Raw genomic sequence first — 22561 nt, 5'->3', positions numbered from 1 at the left:
GGTCCCCAACCTTTTTGGCACCAGGGACCAGTGTTCCTATGAGAATCTAATGCCTGATGATCCTAGGAAGATTAGAGCTGATGCGGTGATGCTAGTGCTGGGGAGGGGCTGCAAATACAGATGAAGCTTTGTTATTTGCCTGTCATTCACCTCTGCTGTGTGGCCTGGTACTTAATAGGCCAAGGACCAGTATCGGTCTGCCACCTGGGAGTTAGGGACCCGTGTTAGAGGTTATGACAAAAAAAAGGAGCGATAAATTCCCTCAAAACCCTGGAGAAGCTTTTAACTCTGAAAATCTAAGTATAATAAAGGACAACAGTAATATGAAGATCTGAAAACAATGCTATTCGTTGAAAATCAATAAAAAGAAGTCAAGTCTCCTCATCAAACCACCAAATAAGAGTGAAGGTAGAATGAAGAAATTTCCAGACATGGAGAAGTTTACAAAGTTATCTCCTACATAATCTTTCTTAGGAAGTTACCCAAGGACATATTTCAATAAAACTAGAAAATAAACTCAGACTTGAGATGCAGTAATTAATGAAATTGTCACAGAAAAACAACAAAGAGAAGAAATTCCAAGATAAAAGGTATGAAGCTTGCCCAAAGAAACTAGTATAGATTGGACCAAGATTTCAGGGGGCTAAAGGAATATAATTTCCTGAGGGGAAAAAAAGGAAACTGATAGATTAGATAATAGAGAACTTAGAAAAATTTGAGAACATGATAAAGGCAATAGGTGAAATGTAAAAAAGAATCCATCAGAACAGTTAGGAATGATCTCTTTTGAGTGACCTAGGAATATTAGGTAGTGGCGAAAGAAATCTAATCTAGCACATACTTGGTTCTACGGAGAAAGTATCTCTACATTCATAAAAAGATAAACACTTGTTATTTTTTCAACTTCTAGAATCAACCTACATACAAATCACTAGAAAATACTTCAAATGTTATTAAACACTACAAATGTTATTAACCTTGATAATGAAAATGCAGAACTGAAACAGCTTAGTGGTAAAAAGCAAGAACCATGAGTATCCTCATCTTACAAAGGAGGGAGTCTGTAGATATTATCCACAGCTGAGAAAATATAAAATCAAGCTTTAAGTATGTGATTTAAAGTTATATTGGGATGAGGTGGGTGAAGGGAATATTATAAGTAAACCATCACAATAGAAATTGAGACAATGTTTAAATCTGACAGAGAAAAAGTAGGATAAGCTTTGGGTAGCCAAAATAAACATCATGCTATTTATTCACAAAAATTCATCTACTTAAAGTTCAACCACTCAACATTCATTTATCTTTACTCTGCACACAATTCTTTTAATTAGGGCATCAGATTTCCAAGTCTTCATACCAAATTGTACATGCGGATTTGTTATCTTAAGCTTATAAAATCAGTATATAAATTGCCCCAAGAACATGCCATTTGTTTGGTGAGAAAAGACGTACATGGCAATGAAAGAGCAATATAGTATATATCTGTCTGTCTGTCAATTGCTATACTAAAGTACCAGATCATGTGATACAATTAGAGACTATGAATAGAAAATGCTACCTCCATAGTGTAAATTTCTTATATAAAAGAAACTATAAAAAATGAATAAAAATAAAAGTAAATGTAGTTCAGAATCACAGAGGAAGAGTTCACAGAATGGACAGAAGTGGGGCTTGAAGATATGAGCAGACTATGAAAGATGAAAAACAAGGTGTTCAGAAAGGACAAGGGACATAAAAACACAGGAAATGGTAAGTAAGGAATCCAATGAACCAGTCTTACTCAGTAGCTTTCACAGGAAGACATAGAAAGCTAGAGAAGGAAGTCTTCTGGAACTCAGAGGCATTGAATGAATATACAAAAAGCAGCAGAGGTAGGATACAGAAATAATTTTTAGATAAGTCACAATTTCTTATCACCAAAATTACAAGGAGACAGCCTTTGAAGCTGGAAATACAGGAAATATAAGACAGCTTTAGCAGATATTTTTAAAAATCTCCATTATTTCTAGGCTTTATATGGGTAAAGAGAAAATACATATATATTTGCATCTACCTACAAGTTTTACCGAAGTAAATGAAGTATCATATTAAAGAACAGCAGATGGCGCCAAAATACTTTTTTGCCTTGGGTCACATAAATAATTAACTAAAACCAAAAGGAAAAACTCTTCATATTAGAACTGGAGTATAAACACACACACACACACACAAATTATACAGGTTTTCATGTGCTATGCCCACAGATTGATGTCAATAACAATGTTATACAGCATGAATACTTACTGAAAAATACAAGGTTGCATCAAATGCAAAAAACTGAACAAATTGGCAATACTTTAGGTTTTACTAAAAATTTATACTTCCTTCAAAAGTTACTAGTCTATTACTATCTACAAAATTAAAAGGATTCATATCAATGTTTACATAATAAACAATCGATGGCAATAACAAAATTGATTAACAATATGGGTAATTTAAAGTTACCCTTCTCAGAAATGTATTTCTCTTCTTGATTCTAAGATGTGGAAGGGGGAACATTACCACAATAAAATACACCCACTGATCATCCGGAATTCAAAATATTAAAATTAAAAATAAAAAACAAATTGGGGGTTTGGGGAACAACTTGTATCAACATCAATGGTTCACTTTTATGTCTGGGTTAGTTCGAGATTAAACTAATTTGCACTGACTGGGTGAAAGAGAGGGAGAACAACTTGGCAAGACTTAAAATGTGATTTATATAGAGAAAAAATAGTACATTTTCATAAATTCATAAACAAATGAGACCTCAAGAAAGATTCTGGGTAGAATTCCTTATGTACAAATAGCTAGAGTTTTACTTTGCCTTTCTTATCTGTAGCCCTCAAAGTGTTTTCACAGCTACTTTTTCAGGATAGCTGAGAATTTTATACCCTTAAGTACCAAACATAATTTTAATTATTCTAACTGAAAACGTTTATAAAGTAAATTATCTTACTTAGCCTTTAATATTATTAAGGATATTATTAAAGAATATCCTTAAATAATGTAACACTTTCTTATTATAAGATAACCATTAGGATCATGAAATCAATCTACAGTTTTGTAATATGATGAGGCTCTGAGGATTAATTTATCAGTACAAAGCTATTTTCTAGAATAAGTTGCCCAAAACTGCTGGGTTTCTTGTGTTAATCTTGGAATTTATAGATTTTTTTCCTCTCTTCTTGCTGTCGTGTTGTTCACTGTCACTTCTAGCTGTCCATGAGACTAACTACAGACTCTTCTTTTCTCTGATAAACCAAAAAAATAGCATGCCAGATATATTTGTTTTAAAAGTAAGGGTAAATAGGCAAAAAATAGGAGCTCAGGAGACTTTTCCAAGAATTAAGCACATGGGTTTTAGAACTATGTCATGCTTCTCAGAATTCTTTATTGCTTCTGTTTCTTAGTGTTAAGATAAATGAGACTACTAAACAGCTTTATTCCAAATAGTTACTTTTTTTTTATCATTATGCTCTGAGTGGTTAACTCATTTGCCAGACAGCATACAACTAAAAGATCTCCAACAGCAGCTGCTGCATTAGAAATCGGCTCTATTTCACGTGATTGGTTAATAAATCTAAATGACAATTATGAATATGTTTCCAATCCTTATGCTTAAACATTTTACCCTGAAGCCTTAACCAAGGTTAACCAAAAACTTCATCTTCTTCAATAGAAATCAAGAAGACAAGTTAAACCAAACTCTCCTTTGTTCTACTGGAAAAGGGAGGGGGCATTGGTTTTTTTCCTTCCATATTATTTTTTGAACTGGGAAGTGTAGCAGTGCTAAAACTTAGCTATGCACTGAATCACCTGCAGACTTTGTAAAAACACATATATCTCCACTTTACTTCCTATGAAGTGGACATTGTGATTGACTGCATAATATCCATTCCACCACATGTGAACAGTCTATTTATGGTAATTCCATACCCCTTAAGGATGAAGAGGCCTAAGCCAGTTTGGCACAGTAAGATACAAGAAGTGGCTTGCTTTTTGGTTTCTGGGTAAGAGAGGGAGGTCCTTCTGATTTTTTTCTCCTAGTAGAAACAAAGAAGGATAAATGTTGCTTTATTTACGGAAGGCAACCATCCTAGGACTTTGAGGAGAATTGAGACAAAACATCTTGTCACATGAGATAAATTTTCCTATTGTTCAAGCAAATTTGAGTAAGACTGAAGCACTCAACAACCAAAAGCATCTTGAATTTTGAAAAAGCTACACTGTTCACGATATACAACCAGGATTGAAAGCCATTGAACTAGAGAATAATCTAAAGCAGAGTGATGTGAAAAACAAAGAAAAGAGTAAGAACCAAAACCTAATCTACGGGACAAAACTTTTAATCATAAAAATGTAAGCACAGATTCTTTCTTTGGCTCCTCTTTCAACAGCGATTAACACTGTATCAGGCATACCAATGCTGTTTAACAACTATAACAAATTTAAAACTATTAGTTCAAAGACTTATATTAGCTTCAAATACAATGTTTTCACCCTGCCTTCAAACCTGTTTTAGTACAGAAAATAAAACGAGAACGCTGTTGTTAATATAAAATTGTCTCAAGTTTAAAATGCTGTACCATCTGCTGGTACCATAGGAAAGCTAACAGGCTAATTATCAAATGATAATTCTATCATATATATTTTAAATGATAATTCTATATTATACTTTTTATCATTAGTTGATTTTATAGAAAGTATTCTGCTTTAAAGCTAATAGAACACAGAATTAAATGAAAATATACTTTAATGTCCATAAGTGTTCTTAAATAGCCATTTACATTGCTCTGAAATAATCCAGTTACAGAAAACGTAAGAGAAACCTATAATCAAATAATAAGGGTATTAATTTAATAAACTGTTCAAAACTAAGGGTCTATAGTCTATGGCCATGCTACCCTGAACAAACCTGATCCCATCTGATCTTGGAAGCTAAGCAGGGTTGGGCTTGGTTAGTACTTGGATGGGAGACCACCTAGGAAGACCAGGTGCTGTAGGTGTAAAAAATAAGAAAAAATAAGGGATTGTAAGCTGACAAGGTCCTTGCAACCTGTGAGGTCAACCAAGGGTTGCCTTGCCTGAAAAAAACAAAACAAAACAAAAAAAAACAACAACTACTAAGGGTCTATAAACAGCTCGTAATTCATGAATTACTTAAGTTACAATGTTATTTCAAAGTTTCACACATTTTTTCATTTTGCCTAGTATTTTGGGGTTGTGCACAAAAATTTTCAAAAGTACTGGCTGACTTTTGAAAAGGTGAATTTACGGTTTTGTTTTGCCATTTTTACTATATTTGCTACAAATTTTACATTTATTTAAATTAAAAGTTGGTATTTCGTCATGTTTACAAAGGCATATGATGGTGCTGATCTTCAGTTTTTAGGAGTCTATTACCTTAACTAAGGTAAACAAAATCCTTCCTAAATAAATGTTCCTATTTGAATATTAAATATTAAAAAAACCGTTTATTAAGTACTGATACTATTTCATGAGAAGCCATATAAAAGTAGTGAAAAAAGATAGAAATTACCTTTGAATAACTCATAATTAAAGACTTAAATAATAAGTATGTGCCTAGATTTAATAAATTATTTGTTATATATAAGCAACAGGGTCTTCTATCAAGATAAATAAAAGTCCTTAGAGGTTAGGTAAATCACTAGCTCATATTCACTAGGCAAATGACATGCATATCGATTGGGTATTCTGACCCACAAATAGTAGAAGAGAAAAATAAGAGGCGAAGCCTTGAAATTTAATTCTACTTTTTAGATCCCCAAATGAATCCACATGTATTATTAATCATACTCTATTTGCTATATGAGACAGAAACACTCTTTTCTCATTTATTTTACCAACAATATTTAAAAATAAAATATTAACCTAACACTTTCAGACTTTTATATGTACAAACAACTGGGCATTCTTTATTTTAACCTATTTACAGAGTAAAATTTTCTTAACCTAGAAATAAACACAAGAATTAATACAGTTTACTAGTATGTATTTACGAACCACAGTGTGTGATATGAGTTCAGGAAATATCTATGAATACATAATTTGAAACAAAAATGGATTACATCGCTGTTACAGAAACTGCTATTACTCCAAATCTAATCACCTCTTCTGTTGACAGACTCGATTTTTTTTTTTTTTGAAGTCAAAAGAAAAGTTTATTAGAAAAGGGGTAACACTCCACAGAGTGTAATCTCACTGCAGAGGCTGAGAGTGAGAGGGACCAAGAAAGATGTGGAGGGACCAAGAGAGATGTGAAAAGGGAGTGAGTGGGAGATGAGTGTTTTGGAAATTCAGTTTATATGGCATCCCAGACAGACCAGGGATTTTTAGGGGAGCAGATGATCATCTTGAACACGGGTCTCCAACCCCTGGGGCCATGGATGGGTACTGAGTCTGTGATCTGTTAGGAACTGGGCCACATGGCAGGAGGTGAACGACAGGCAAGCAAGCAAAGCTTCACCTGTATTTGCAGCCACTCCCCAGCACTAGCATCAGCGCCTCAGCTACACCTCAGATCATCAGGTATTAGATTCTCATAGGAGCACCAGTCCTTGGTGCCAAAAAGGTTAGTATACAGCCCATATTTCTCAGCCTCCCCTACTGTTGAGTTGGCCATCTGACTAGGTTTTGGCCAATGGGCTATAAGCAGAAGTGTCCTCTATGACTTCTGGGGTATGTTCTGAAGGAAAGGAAGGGGGCCGTTCTTCATCTTTTCTGCTATGTAGAATGTTTAACAGGAGCTGATATTTTGAACCATAAAATAAAAGTCATGTGTTTGAGGGTAGTGGAGTAATAAAACAGAACAGGCCTCAATGTCATGGTAAAGCCTTCAAACCAACCTCTGTTCTGTATAATTGTTATCCTCTGGAACTCAGACTTATGGAGCAGCCACTCTCTGAAACACTGCTAGTGGCAGAAGAAAAAGAGAGCTCTGGAAGGTCCCATAATGGCAATTAATTAAATGATTGGCCTGGAAGTGACACACTCATTTCCATTCACAATTATTTGGCCAGAACTGTTCACAGGGCCAATGACAGAGAGGTCAGGAAGTAAGTACCAGATGTAGGAGAACCAAAAATATTTAGTAAGCAGTATAAATGAGTACCCCAAGTGTCCAGCCTACTGACCAGAAATATGTTAAATAAACGCTTTTTAGTGATAAAGATTAAGAAATTATTAATTCTAATAGTTCTATCGTCACTTAAAAACAGGACTTTACAAACTTCACTGAATTCACTGACATTCTTATAGAAACTATCAGACTTCAGGGGAATCCATATCAAATGCTTTGAGTAAGTCAATAAACAGCTGATATACATGTCTATATATCTCTATCTATACAAATAAACATACATACACAAACATTCCCTTAAGACACAGTACAGACAAGGAAAGAGATATGGCAATGGCTAGCCCAAATTCAGGTTTAAAAAAAAAAAAATTAAATTTATCCTAATTAGTGTTAGCTTCTCATGACACAATTAGAAACAACAAAAATTTTAAAAAGGCTCTACATATGGGCTGAATAAGTTAGCAAGGGTCACATACGTAAATGTTCACAAAGGTCATAGCTAAAGAAAGTGAGAGAAGTTAAAAAATTAAGAAATGGTGGGGGATGCAGAGAACTGGAGAGTTTATGGCTCATGCAATCCTTACACAGTGCTAAACCCTGGCCAACTGCTGCCATGTTAGAAATTCAAGCCAGTGATATCAGATGATCTGAAATGTTAAAGGAAACTGAAAATCAAGATTATGTAAAATCTCACATTTAAAATGATGGAAACCAACAATTTATTTTTTAGGAACCCTGTAAACGAATAAATCATTCTATTGACAAGATCGGTCTGCTGGCCACAAATTTGAAACCTTTGGGCTAGGCAAAGTCCAAGATCTTTTGTGCACACACCTTTTAGGAAGCTGCCTAATTGTTGACTGTTGTTTCAGAGGCATCTTAGAAAAATAAACCCTTATTTTAAGGGAGGGGGGAATATTGAAGTAAACTATGAGTGTGACAGAACAGACTTAAAATACTTTATATAATTCTGCTTTTAAAGTTATTTAAAATACATTACTATAAAAAGTACTATAAGAAACATTTTAGCAGGAGCTCATAGTTAAAGTAGTATTTTAGAAGTCAAAGCATGAGATAGTTTAGTTCTTTTGCAGGGATTAAACAAAAGGAATTTATATCCAAGATCTCCCAAAATCCATTTAAAGAATCACATTCTTCTGAAATATGCGCTGTTCTTCAAATACAATGCTACACTATGAAACCCTATTAGACATGCCTTAGGGTTTTTTTGGGAAGAGTACATACAATTTTTTTGGTAAAGCTATAGGTATTCTACAGATCACCCTAATGACGACTAATAGGAATGCATTTGAGAGATTGCTTATCTGGGATTAAAAATAGGTCTGGGATTTTATCTGGGATTAAAATTACTTTACAAAATTAATTTACATGACTTTTGCTTCATTTAGCACTGTGTTCAAATTAAACAAAAGTCATTACAACTTTAGAACTATGCTAAAGATATTGTGCTACTATATGTAATTAATAAGTTAGTGAAACAGCTTATTTTTTCCTTTAATCCTTCTATGCTGGGTTTAATTTGCTAATGCTTTAAGATTTTTGCATCCCTGTTTCTAAGATTAAGCTATATCTTCTCTTGTACTATCACTGGTTGCTTTGGGTATCAAATATGTTTGTATTATTTCACTAATATATATAGTATAAATACTCAAAAAATACTTGAATGATTAATCTTGTAAAATAGGCAACTTTTTTCTCTGCTCTGTAACTATAAAATTTAGGGATCTGGCATACTTCCGGTGAGGGAGTTAGTATGAGGAAATTTATTTTTTATTTACTTTCTATGTAGCATTTACTGGTGATTAATTTATTGGTGTTATCTAATTATAAGGTTAATTTGGCAAATTACATTTTTCTAAAAAACTTCATATCATCTAAGATTCAAATTTATTGGCATAAAGCATTCATGGAATTATCTTAGGATTCTTAAACTTTTTATTCTATCTGTGGTTATATTCCTTTCTGCCTTAATACTGATTATATGTACCTTTTGTCCTTAATCACTCATTAGAAGTTTATCTTTTGGTGTATATGCTGATCAAATTATTTCTTTTATTTCATTAATTTCTATTTTATATTTATTTTTGTTGCTTTTGTCTTTAGTTTTATTCTTGTTTTTCTAGCTCCAAGAGTTGAAGACTTAATCACTCTCTATTCGATATTTTAAAAATCAGTATTTTAAAGGTATCACCTGTTCACATTAGTTGTAACGTACAAGTTCTGACATGTAGTGTTTCTGTATTAAAGGTTCTAAATATTTTGTAATTTCTAATGTGATTTTCTTATCTCATAAGTTATCTACAGTTTTCATATGTAATTTTAAAAACTCATTGTTGCTGATTTCTCATTTAACTGAATTTAGGTACAAGAATATACTCTAAATGGCAGTGATTCCATAAAATCTAATGAAATTTCTACTGTGACCTAACACAAATTTCACTTCTTGAATTTTGTATGCTTGAAATTAATGTATATACTCTTCTTGTGTGTGTGTGTGTATATATATAGGGTTCTATATCTTTTAAGTCAAGCCTATCAATTGTATTGTTAAATTTTCTATATTCTTACTAAGTTTGTGAGGTATGACTATGACTGTGGACTTGTCCATTTTCTGTACTTTTTGGCTTTGTATTTTTCATCAGACATTTCAAAGGTGTTGTATTTTATTCTACCTCACATATTCACAGTGTGCCTAAGAAATGAATTCTAAGGTAAAAATAACTTTTCCTCATAAATATGAAAACACTGCTTAAGTGTCTTTCAGATTTGATTTTGAGAAGTTCAATGATATGTTGACTCCAGATCATTGGCATGACATTTTTCTCCTCTCTCTAGAACTTTTTGGGTTTTTCTCTTTATCCTTGGATGTCCTGAAATTTCACTGTGATATCGCACAATATAAGTCTTTTCTCATTCACTGTCATGAATGCTCAGTGGGCCTTTACGATTTGCAAATTCATGTCTTTTATTTTTGGGGAATTTTTCAAAATATTAGTTTGAATTATTTCCTTTCAATTTTTTCTGAAACTCCTTGCATTTGAGAGTTGGACCTCCCAGACTGACAGTTCTCTACTTTTCTTACCCATATTCCGTATTTTTGGTCTTCTGATTCTAGTTTCTGGGAAACTTCAACTTTATCTAACAATTCTATTTGTATAAATTCTTGTTTTATTTATTTTCAACTTTCATTCTCCTTAAACAAAGGCAAATATCATAAAACATTTAACACAAATCTTTGTCACAAAACAAGCATTAGGTTTGTATACATGGTGTGATGAGGACTCTTGATTGCCTTTCCTTTTCACCTGATATCACACTGGTAAATTACACTGATTAGACCTAAGTGAGCAAGCAGTAGCAACTACTTTAGGCTTATTCGTAAGATATGTACGTGCCAGGAACAAATCTGACGAAAATTCAGGGGCGTTTAATTTCAGTAAAATTACTATGGGTCTAGTGGTACAGGGAATTGAGATATCCCTTCTAAAGTGAAAGATTAGTTTTTGCATCTGGCCCCTCCTACAATTAAACATACACAAACATGTGCACGCACACACGCACATGCAATGCCTAGAGAGACACCACCTTGTGGGCCTCTTGGATTTTGGAGGTGACATATTCCTCATTTGGGTGTGTTACTTTAGCCCATTTACTGAGTAACCCAAAGCTGCTAGTGGAGCCCAGAACGCAAGAAGGCTCTGCAATAGGTTCAAGCTGGTGTGTAAGCTGCTCTGACATGGATCATATGATCTAGCAGATTCAATGGTGCTTGAAGCAGCAGACAGGGATGCTATTTGGAACCTATGGCAGGCCTCTGGAGAACTGGAGCACAGGCCCTAAGGTACTTGGAGTGAAGGCCTACCATCCTTTGCAGGTAACTATTCTCCTTTTAAGAAATAGCTCCTAGCCTGCTACTGGGCCTTAATAGAGACTGAACACAATTAACCATACGTGTTCAAGTTACCATGTGACCTGAGCTGCTCATCACGAACTGGGTGTTATCTGACCCACTAAAGTATAAAAGTTGGGCATGTACAGCAACAATCCATCAACAAATGAAAGTGGTATATGTGACACTGGTCCTGAACAAGTCCTGAAGGTACAAATAAGTTATGTGAAGATGTGGCCCAAATATCCATGGTCTTTATCCCCGCCACACCACCTTTTCTCTCCCAGCCTGCACCTACCAGCTCTCGAGGAGTGCCTTACAATCAGCTGACAGAGGAAGTGAAAACTCAGGCCTGGTTTACAGAGGGATCTGCATGATATGCAGGGCATTACTTGAAAGTGGACAGCTGTAACACTACAGCCTCTTTCTGGGACAGCCCTGAAGGACAGTGGTGAAGAAAAATCTTCCCTGTGGGCAGAACTTCAAGCAGTACACCAGGCTGTTCACTTTGCTTGGAAGGAGAAATTGGCAGACATGCAATTAAATACCAACGCATGGGCCATGGTCAATAGTTTGTCTAGAAGGTCAGGGTCTTAGGAGGCACGTGATTGGAAAACTGGTGACATGGGAAGTCAGGGAAACAAGTATGTGCACTGACCTCTCTAAATGAGTAAAAAACATTAATAGTGAGCTCAGCAGAGGAGGATTTGAATAATTAAGTGGACAGGATGAGCCAATCAGTCGGCCACTTTTTCCAGACACCTCTATCATGGCCCAATGGGCTCCTAAACAGAGTGGTCATGGTGACAAGGATGAAGGTTATACATGGGCTCAGTAACATGGACTTATGTTCACCAAGGCCAGCCTAGCTATTGCCACTGCTCAGTATCCAATCTGCTAGCAGCAGAGACCAACACTGAGTCCAATATATAGCACCCTTCCCCGGGGTGATCAGCCTGATGGACCTGCTTTCATCATGGAAGGGGCAGCATTTGTTCTTCCTGGAATACACTTACACTGGTTACAGATTTGCCTTTCCTGCACTGTTTTTGCCAAAAATACCATCCATGGACTTACAGAATGCCTTATCTGTGGTATTCACCCAGCACTGCTTCTGATCAAAAGAATTCACTTCACAAAAATGAAGTGCAGTAATAGCCCATGCTCATGGAATTCACTAGTTTTACCACGTGCCCTACCATCCTAAAGCAGCTCACTTGACAGAATTATGGAATGGTCTTCTGAAGACTCAGGTGAAGCACCAGCTAGGTGGCAATACCTTACAGGGCTGGGGCAAAGTTGTCCAGGAGACTACATGTGCTCTGAATCAATATCCAATACATGGTATTGTTTCTCTTATAGCCAGGATTCACAAATCCAGGAATCAAGGGGTAGAAATGGACGTGGCACCACTCACTACTGTAACTCTAGTGATCCATTAGCAAAATTTTTGCTTCCTGTCCCCATGACATTATGCTCTATTGGCCTAGAGGTCTTAGTTCCAAAGGAAGGAATGCTTTTATCAGGAGATGTAACAATGATTCCACTGAACTGGAAATTAAACCTGTCCCCTGGACATTCTGGACTTGTCATGCTTCTGCATCAACAGGTAGAGAAGGGATTTACAGTGGTGCTGGCATGACTGGACCAAGTGGAAAATGGTCTATTACTCCACAATGGAGGTAAAGAACAGTATGTCTAAAATACAGAAGACCTCTGAGGGCATCTCTTAGTATTACCATGCCCTGGTATTAAAGTCATTCAAAAACTACAACAACCCAATTCAGGTAGGACTACTTAATGACCCAGGCCCTTCAGGAATGGAAGTTTGGGTCACTACACCAGGTAAAAAACCACAGCCACCCGAGTTGCTTGCTGAAGGCAAAGGTAATGTGGAATGAGTAGTGGATAAAAGTAGTTATCAATATCAGATATGACCCATGTGACCAGTCACAGAAATGAGGACTGTAATCATCATGAATATTTATTTTGTTATGAATGTGTGTGTTGTAAAAAGTAAATGTCTTTCTTCTCTCTCTTATCTTATCATTTAACATAATGTACTATATACAGTATATGAACTATATATATAAATAATATCACAGTATTTAAGTTATGGGATATCAAAAAGAATAAACATCATGCAAGGACTACGCATCCTTTCTCGGGAAAGGATGTGTTTTTGGTTGTATATAGGATAGCTATATCATGTTAGGTAGAAGTACAACCTTGTTATTATTGTCTTTATTTGGAGACTAAGCATGGTTTAAGGAGATGTTTATGGTGTGAGTTTAACAAGGATAGACTTTGGTGGTTAATTTTGTGTGTCAACTTGGAGGGTGTTTGGACAAGATTAACATTCAATCAGTGAACTCTGAGTAATCAGATTGCCCTCCATATTGTGGCAGGGCCTCACCCAATCAATTGAAGGTTTGATTAGAACAAAAAGAACAGCCTCTTCAAGCAAGGAAATTCTCCAGCAGACTGTCTTTGGACTTTATCTGCACTGCTGGCTCTCCTGGGTCTCCATCCTGCCAGCTCACACTGCAGATTTTGACTTCCCAGCTTCCATAATCATATGAGTCAATTCCTTATAATCTCTCTCAATTCTCTCTAGGTAGGTGGGTGAGGGTGAGGGGGAGAGGAAGGGGAAGGGGGGAGAGAGAGAAGAAGGAGCGAAAGAGGGAAGAGTAAGGGGGAGATGGATGGAGGGATGGAAGAAGCGGGAGGGGAGAAAGAGGGAGGGAGAGGGGGAGAGAGAGAGAAAGAGAGAGAAAATATGAATCTCCATCCTACTGTTTTTCCCCCCTCTGGAGAATGCCGACTAATACATATATATTCTCTTCATTTACACAAATATTATTCCTACCTCCTCATTCTGCTGCTTACATTTCTGCTATGTACGAAGTGCATGTGTATATCTAATAGGGTCCTTCTGATTGCTGCATAATAGTTCACGTGTGTACAGGCTGAACTGTGTCCCTCAAAGATATGTTGGAATTGTAATCCCTGGTACCTATAAATGTGACCATACTTGGAAATAGTCTTCATATATATAATCAAGTAAAGATGAGATCATTAGGGTAGGCTCTAATCCAATATGACTGGGTGTCCTTATAAGAAGAGAAAAACACCATATGAAGACACACAAGAATGCCATGTGACAACGGAGGCAAAGATTGGGGTGGCACAGCTGCAAACCAAGGGATGCCAAAGATTAATAGCCACCACCATAATCTAGGAATAGCCAAGGAAGGATTCTATCCAGAATCTCTGAGGGAGCGTGATGCTGCTCAGACCCTAATTTTGAACTCCTAGCCTCTAGAACTGTGAGAGAATAACTCTGTTGTTTTAAGCCACCTAGTTTGTGGTACTTGGTTATAGAAATACAATAAAATTCACAAATAAAAAATTCACAAATTGTATTTATCTACACTCAGACTGGTATATGGGACACCTAGATTGCTTCTATCTTCCTGGTGCTACAAATAATACTGCAATGAACATCCATGTACATATCCCCTATGAATCTCTAATACCTTGATATATATGTCGAGAAACAAAATTACTGTCATAGGGCGTTCACATTCTTAATCAAAGTACTGTTTTTCTTCATAAGTGAAGCCTATTCCTTTCCAACTAAGTATTAGCTGGACTTAGTGACTTGTCTCTAATGAACAGAAAGCGACATTATGCAATTTGGGAGAGGAGGTCATAAAAGGCATAGTGGCTTCCTTTTTGCTGCCTCCTAGATCACTAGATGCCATGTGTCTTAGTTCAGGCTGTTTTAACAAAATACTATAAACTAAGTGGTTTCTCAACAACAAAAACTTATTTCTCAGAGTTCTACAGATGTCCAGATCATAACGCTGGCATGGTTGGGTTCTAGTGAGGGCCCTCTTCCAGGTTGCAAATGGCCGACTTTTCCTTGTAGCCTTATGTGGAAAAAAAAAGTATGAGCTAACTCTCTGGTCTCTTCTTATAGGGGCACTAATCCCATTCACAAGGGTTCCCCTCTTGTGATCTAATCACCTTCCAAAGGCCCAACCTCCAAACACTATCCCAATGGGGATTATATTTCAACAATATACTTTCAACAGATAAACTCTGGGGAGGAGGGTGATCACAACACTCAGTCCATAACACCACGTCTCTAGGAGCAGCCTTATGAATCCATTCAAGCAGCCCTGTGGATGTGGAAAACTAAGACCTTCTGCTAACAACCAGCAAGAAACTAAGTCTTACTACCAACAGCTATCTGAGTGAGCCATCTTAGAAGTAGGTATTCCAGTCCCAAACCTTCAAATGACTGCAGTTCTGGCTGACAGTCTGACTGTAGCATCATGAGAGACCTTGAGGTAGAACCACCTACCTAAGCTGCTACCAGATTCCTAATGCTTGGAATCTGTGAGATAAATGTTTGTTGTAGTAAAATGCTAAATTTTGGGGGTAATCTGTTATGAATAGATAACTAATGCATTCAGGTTTTGTTGTTGTTCAAACTAATAGGTATAAAGTGATACCTCATTGTTTTAATTTACATTTTTCTGACAACTAATGATTTTGAGCATCTCTTCATAGGCTTATTAGCTTTGGGGTTCCTCCTTCCATTAATTGCCTCTTCAAACATTTCCATATTTTTATATTGGGGTGGCTGTCTTTTTCCTTTTGATTTTTAGGAGTTCCTTCATTTTTCTAGATGTTAAATCCCTCGTTATTTTACAAATACGTTCTCCCATTCTATCATGATGTCTCTTCGATGCACAGAACTCCTTATTTCTGATATAAACAAATTCATTCCACTTTTTGACTCACGCAATATGCTTTTAAAGTTTGGTATACAAAGTCCTTTCCCACTCCTATATTACAAACATAATCTGTCAACGTTTCCTTCTATTACTTTACAGTTATAACTTTCACATTTCATATCTGCTCCATTCATTTTAAATTTGGAGCTCATTTTTGCTCTATGATGCGCCTTATAATCTCTAGTTCTGGTTTTGCAAATACAATAGCTTCTTTTGGCCTTCTGAGGCTATTAGTTTCTTTCAAGTTTTCTTCTTCTCTGTATCATTTCTGCTTCTTCCAAGTCACTTGGTTTCATTTTTCTGCTTTGGCCCCTATCTTTCATGTTATAGGTTTTTTTTTCTCAATTGTTGGGTAAGCTCCTGCTGTCCATTCATATACTAGAATAAGGCACTAAATGCTGTTTAGAAATTCTGTGTACGATTGTGACTGGTGGGCTTTAGTACAGAGAGGCTATTTCCTTTTTTTTAATTAAGTTTATTGGGGTAACACTGGTTAATACAATTACATAATTTTCAGGTGTACATTATAATTTAACATTTGTATATTCTATTGTGTTTTTACCACCCAAAGTCTAGCTTCCTTCAGCTACCATATATTTGTCCCCTTTACCCACTTCACCCTTCCCCTACCCCCCTATATTTGATCCCCTTTACCCCATCTACTTCCCTCCTCCTCTACCACGCCCTACTCTCTGGTAACCACTAGTCTATTATCCATGTCCATGAGTCTCTGTTTGTCCTGTTCCTTTGTTGCTTTTAGGTTTATATCCCACATGTAAGTGATATGTGATTTTCAACTTTTTCTGCCTAGCTTATTTCGCTTTGCATGATTATCTTGAGTTCCATTCATGTCGTCGCAAATGACTGTATTTCATCTCTTCTTATGGCCGAGTAATATTCCATTTTATATATGTACCACAGCTTCTTTATCCAATCATCTATTGTAGGACATGTCAGTTGCTTCCAAGTCCTGGCCACCGTGAATAATGCTGCTATGAACATTGGTGTGCAAATATTTTTATGGATATGAGTTTTTAAGTCTTTGGGGTAAATACCTAGTAGAGGGATTGCTGGATCATATGGTAGATCAATTCTTAGTTTTTTCATAACCTCCATACTGTTTTTCATACTGGCTATACCAATTTGCAGTCCCACCAGCAGTTTATGAGGGTTCCTTTTAGAGAGGCTATTTTTAAAGTGCAGTCTAGGAATCCTTGGGAATCATCAAGGGATGGCTTTTGGGGGTTGGGGGATTAGGGTCAAAACTCTTCATTATTAATAGTAAGATATTATATGCTTTTTTCACTCTCATTTTCTCACAAGTACACAGTTTTCCAGAGGCTACATACATGACATGGGATTTAACATCTGACCAAACGCAGAGGCAGATACTAAAATCCAGCTAATTTTTATTAAGCTGGACATTAGATTTGCAAAAAAATAAGACAATGCTACTCTATTATTTTTGTTTTGGAAAATATTTTTCATAAAAGCATATAATGGGTTTATTATTGTTTTCAAAGACATATCTAAAATTTTTATTTTAAATTATAATATAGTAAATAGCAATAAGCCACATTTTTAAAAGCTCTTAGGGGGGTCCTCAAACCACAAAAATTAAGAACCAATGCTACAGAGCAATGAAGTAGGAACACAAAAAATTTCAGTGTTAGTAGTGGTTAAGTCTATGGTTTTAAAAGGGTTAATTTTCTCAGAAAGTACTCTTTTTAACTTCTTCCCTGGAAGACATAAATCTATAAATCAAGGAGGCAAGGAGGGTTAAGGCACTGTGATTTTCAACTTTTCATACGAAGACTTTCCATTTGACCAACATTTTAGGTTCGAAGGTCCACCTTCACCTGTTTGTACCTGATATATAATTTCTTCCATAATAAATCTTCAGCTTTTTGATGGTGAAGAGACAAATACTAGTCACACAAGATGCCTGAAGGGAGCTGAAATCTAATTGTTCTAAGTCTTACGACCAATTTTTTAGTCCTGTCCTACACTCAGTCTTCATGGTACTTGTACCACTAATTCCCAAGTCTTTTGGGGTTCTGGGGCATGATTTGGCTTGTTTCTCATAGCTTCCATTCCTGCAGGCTTACTTTCAACTTCAGTGGGTATGCAAAACTGGATACCATCCATCCATTCATTTTTCAGTTGACAAAATGTTAATTTCTTTTGTCTTTTTTCTCCCCTTTATTTTTATAGGTTTATGCCTTTTAAAAATTATTTGCTGTACCATTATGGTGTTTCAAAGGAAAGACATAAACATATGAGTTCAAGTCACCACATTTCCATCCCTTTACCTTTATCTGTGTTCCTTTGCTTTGAGTATACCTTTTATAACTAGCAGTTAACTTGATTGTTTTTAAAAATATAACTGTTAAACACATTTATTTTACCCATTAATTGCGATTACATTTCTTTTTTGTTTTACTTATTTATTCTGCTTTTTCTTTATTTCCCATTATCTCCTTTCCTATCCTCTTCTCATACTTTAACCTATAGTATACCATTTACCAGCTGGATCCAATAGACGACTTTAAAAACTTTTTAGGTCATTTTACAAATTATTTACAGAAGATTAAAAGATTAGTGAAAGACAGCTTTATTCGAAATTTTAATAAGAATTTAAACATAGTAAATCTCTTTGTTCTAAGTAATATTTTACAAACATTGTAAGAGATGAAAGAACATGTCACAGGGCCTTTTTCAGCAAAAGGGAATGGTCCAGGGTTGTGATGCAAAATATTCCTGTTGAGTTTACTAATTAGAGAATTCCATGTTTTTCATTGTCTTTAGAAATATACTGTGCGTTCATCAGAAATATATGGTGTGTTCACCAATTCTTGAGTGTGAGAAAATTCATATAGGATCTGATCATCTCAGGTCTCATAATCTGAGATTTCACGTAGATGATCAATTTTGCTATCACATTTATGATCAATTTCACTATATTCAGAGTCTAGAGTCTAGAGCAGTGATAGCCAATAGAACTTCCTGCAATGATGAAAATGTTTTGTATCTCCGAAGTCCAATATGGTATACATAGTAAAATGAGGCTAATAGTTATATTCCCTCTGCAAAACCACTTCATGGTAAGTGTGACTGAGGAACTAAGTTTTAAAATTCTATCAATTTGATTAATTTAAATACAAAATAGTCACAGGTGGCAAGTGCCTACCACATTGGACATCTCTGGTCTAGAGTGCTAATTCTCTCTTTGCATTTAATCTTTTGATCTATATGTCTCTCATCTTCTTTTATACCTTTTCAAAAGAGGATGTGATACTTGAGAAATGTAATTTAAAAATTGAAAAATGACTATTTCAGTATTGCATCTTCCTTCTAGGAGACTTCATCATTCTTACCTTATTAGTTTAGTCTCTTTTTTTTTTTAGTATACTATGAAATATTTGAAGATGTAAGAAAGGTAAGATCACCAAAACCCTATACACATCTTAGATTTAGAAAGAGTCTAATGGACCCATATGGTAATTGCAAGATAGAATAATTTTTTTACAAAGTAAAATCTCTCTGTTCTTTGGAAGACCTCTAATTAAGATTAAAAGTCGTAAAATACTAACCCTTACACATAGTTAAAACTGTTCCAAAGAGAAAATAAAAAACTAAAATTAGTCCAACTGATCCTGATGGTATACTGAAGGTTAAGCTTTCTTCGTTCTCTAATTTTAGTTCTGCTGGCATGGAAGCTGTGGATTTTATTGGTAGATTTTATTTCTTTTCTTTCGTGGTTACGCTTAAGTTAAAAAAGAAATAAAAGCAGCATCAGCAAACATGTATCAAGTATTTACATGTACTGAGTAGTATTCTAAGGGCTTTATATGTATTTCACTTGATCCTCCCACAACACTATAAAGAGGTATTACTGTCAGCCTCATTTATAAATAAGGAAATTTAGGTACAGGAAGGTGAAATAACTTTAGTATCACACAGCTAGTAAGGGATAAACTAGGATTTTATCCAGGTAGTCTGACTGCAGATGCCCTCAAGTTAATATCTCTGAACTCAGTTCTTGTGAATAGTAACATTCTTGACTCAATGTAATTCCTTTTCTTCCAATTTTCTTGTTATTCTCCAATATTTCAGTTCTATCTTTAAAACTATTATACATATTTACAATCAACAGTAAACCTTATTTAGTAACAATTTTTACCAATTCTTTTCTTATGATGTATTATTTTATCCAATTCCTCCCTCTCTCTAGTTTACTATTCTTCCAGCTCAAGTGTATCTTTTGGTTCTTGCAACAGTTTTTGTAAATGATCAGCTCTTAGTTTTTGTATGCATCCTCATTTTGGGCTTCATTCTTGCTGAGAGTTTAAGTGAGGATAAAACTCAACATAAACAGTTATATTTCTTGTACATTTTGAGGAAAGAATATCCCATTATCTTCTGGAAATTACTGTTCCAGCAAATACACTGAACTATTTTTTATGTTCTGCAATTTCATTATTGAGCATTTAGATTTTGTTTGTTTGTTTTGGTATTTATCCTGCTAAGCAATTGTTCAGTAATATACAATTTCAATACGGGCACATAGGTTTTACTTCAGTTCTGAAAAACTTAATCATTGTCTCATTAAATATTGTTTCTGTACTACTCTAATCTGTCCTAAAGTTTCTTTTGGACTTAAGTTTGCATCTCTCAATCTATCCTCAATATTTATTTTCATATTTTTCACTTCTCTTGCTACATTCTGGGTGAATTCAACATCATGTTCCAACTCACTAATTCTTTTATTGACGGTGTTCAGCCTAGTACATCTCATTTACTGAGTTCAGTTAAATGATTTCTAGAGTTCTTTTTATATATCCATTTGTTAATTGGCATCTATTTAACTTTGATATTCTTTCATTGCTATTATTCCTTCCTATCTCCTTTAGGATCTTAAACATGCTTAGTCACTTTAAGACTGTTCTTCAAAGACTAAGGATTTACTTGAATGAGAATATCAATTATCTCCCTACTACTGCACAAAAGGAAATGTACTATAAACACTGTACTACGATATTCTTTTTTCCCCACTAAGCAACAAATCTTGGAGATATTTCCTTATCAGTACACAGAGAGCATTTTCTTTACCATTCGTTTTAATGAAGGTATTGAGTTGACCTTTTTTTGTTAGGGTTAGCTTCATTTGTGTGTTCTTGAACTTTCATTTGCTGGTTCATCGTAAATCTAAGTCAAAGTTGCGTGTGGTGGGGTACAGACTGCTGGGTATATTTATGTGTTTACCTAACTCTTAACAGTTTTCATTTGTTATACCTCTCACACAAACCTCATACTCCAGAATGAAGCTTATCCTTGCTGCAGATTGCTCTTCCTAGAGATCCAGTCAATAAATCATGGGTAGGGTGGCCCAGATCTTGTCCAGGAGGCTTTCACTGCTTCCTTCCACCACTGTGAATATTTATATAAGCCATATCCCTAAGCAGTGATCACACAACCCTTTTTAGTTCCTTCCTATCTCAGCCTCCTAGTTTCTTGAGTAGTAACAAACAAGTTTTGTATCTCCCTTCCCCAATCTGTGTACCAATATAAGGTAGTTTTGGTCTCTATCCTGAAGGAAATGAACTCTCGGGGCACCTGCCGGCTTCTAAAGTAGATTCAGGTAAACTCATGTATTTAAGTTCCTACTTAACATATTGTTTTTGTTCTTTTAAATCCAAAGATAGTTTATCTTTGTTTTGTTTTTAAGAGTAAATACATTTTTATTCTGGGAGACAGTGCCTTATTGCCTTCCACATGGATTATCTTGAGTTGCATTCTCAGCAATATGAGACAGTCTTTACTCCTGGGAGTATGTTATCCAACTTTTACATTTTTACCTAATAGCTGAACTATATTATATCATTTGAGTTTGATTTGAATTTGTATTACTTTGAACGAGGTTAGCAACTGCTCCTATGCTTACAAGCCATTTGCATTTAATTTTCTACGAATTATCTTTTCACATTTTTGCCCACTTTTTAATTGGCTGCAGGATCTTTTAATTGGGTTTCCAGGATATCCTTTGTGATATGAATTGCAGATAAGTTCTGCTATTTTTTAACACGTATTTTAATTTTACTGATGATGGTTTTTAACACAGTGCTTTTTAAAACTCTGGTAAAACATATAAAACTTGACATCTTAATTTTTAAGTCACAGTTTAGTAGTATTAACTGTAAGCATATTATTGTACAACAGATCTCTAGAACTTTATCTTGCAAAACTGAAACTCTACCCACTGAACAACAACTCCCTTCTTCCCTCTCCCCCTAGTCCTGAGCAACTTCCATTTTGTTTTCAAAGGCTGAATAGTATTCTATTGTATGTATATATCACATTTTCTTTATCCATTCAGACTGTTCTTTTAATGTAGTAAAATTTATCCATTAATTTATAAATTCTGGAGTCAGTTTAAAAGGTCTTCTCCACACCAAATTATTTTTCAAATTTCTTTAATGTTTTCTTCTATTACTTTCAAGCTTGATTTTTCACTGACCCATTTGGTATATGTGTGAAATACAGATCCAACTTCTTTTGCATGGCTATCCGGGGGCCCCCAAGAATAAATCAAATAGTTGATCTTTTCTCCACTGATTTGTCACCTTTATTATATTCTTATATGTATCTGAAACTATTTCTAGACTTTCTTTTGCTCTACTGACCTATGTTAAGTTTGTTGGCTAGTACTGCACTGTC

General features: G+C 35.2%; 1 protein-coding gene and 1 pseudogene across 2 annotated transcripts in view; one reads left to right on the top strand and one right to left on the bottom strand.

Moving 5' to 3' along the window:
• FBXO11 (F-box protein 11) overlaps positions 1–22561 on the bottom strand; it is a 75238-nt gene that overhangs the window by 32800 nt on the left and 19877 nt on the right. The gene's annotated exons all lie outside the window — the stretch shown is intronic.
• On the top strand, positions 4915–5033 carry LOC111740645 (annotated as a pseudogene).

This window comes from Pteropus vampyrus, unplaced genomic scaffold (assembly GCF_000151845.1).
Source record: "Pteropus vampyrus isolate Shadow unplaced genomic scaffold, Pvam_2.0 Scaffold66, whole genome shotgun sequence".
Classification (NCBI taxonomy): domain Eukaryota; kingdom Metazoa; phylum Chordata; class Mammalia; order Chiroptera; family Pteropodidae; genus Pteropus; species Pteropus vampyrus.
This window is presented reverse-complemented; position numbering and strand designations above follow the sequence as displayed.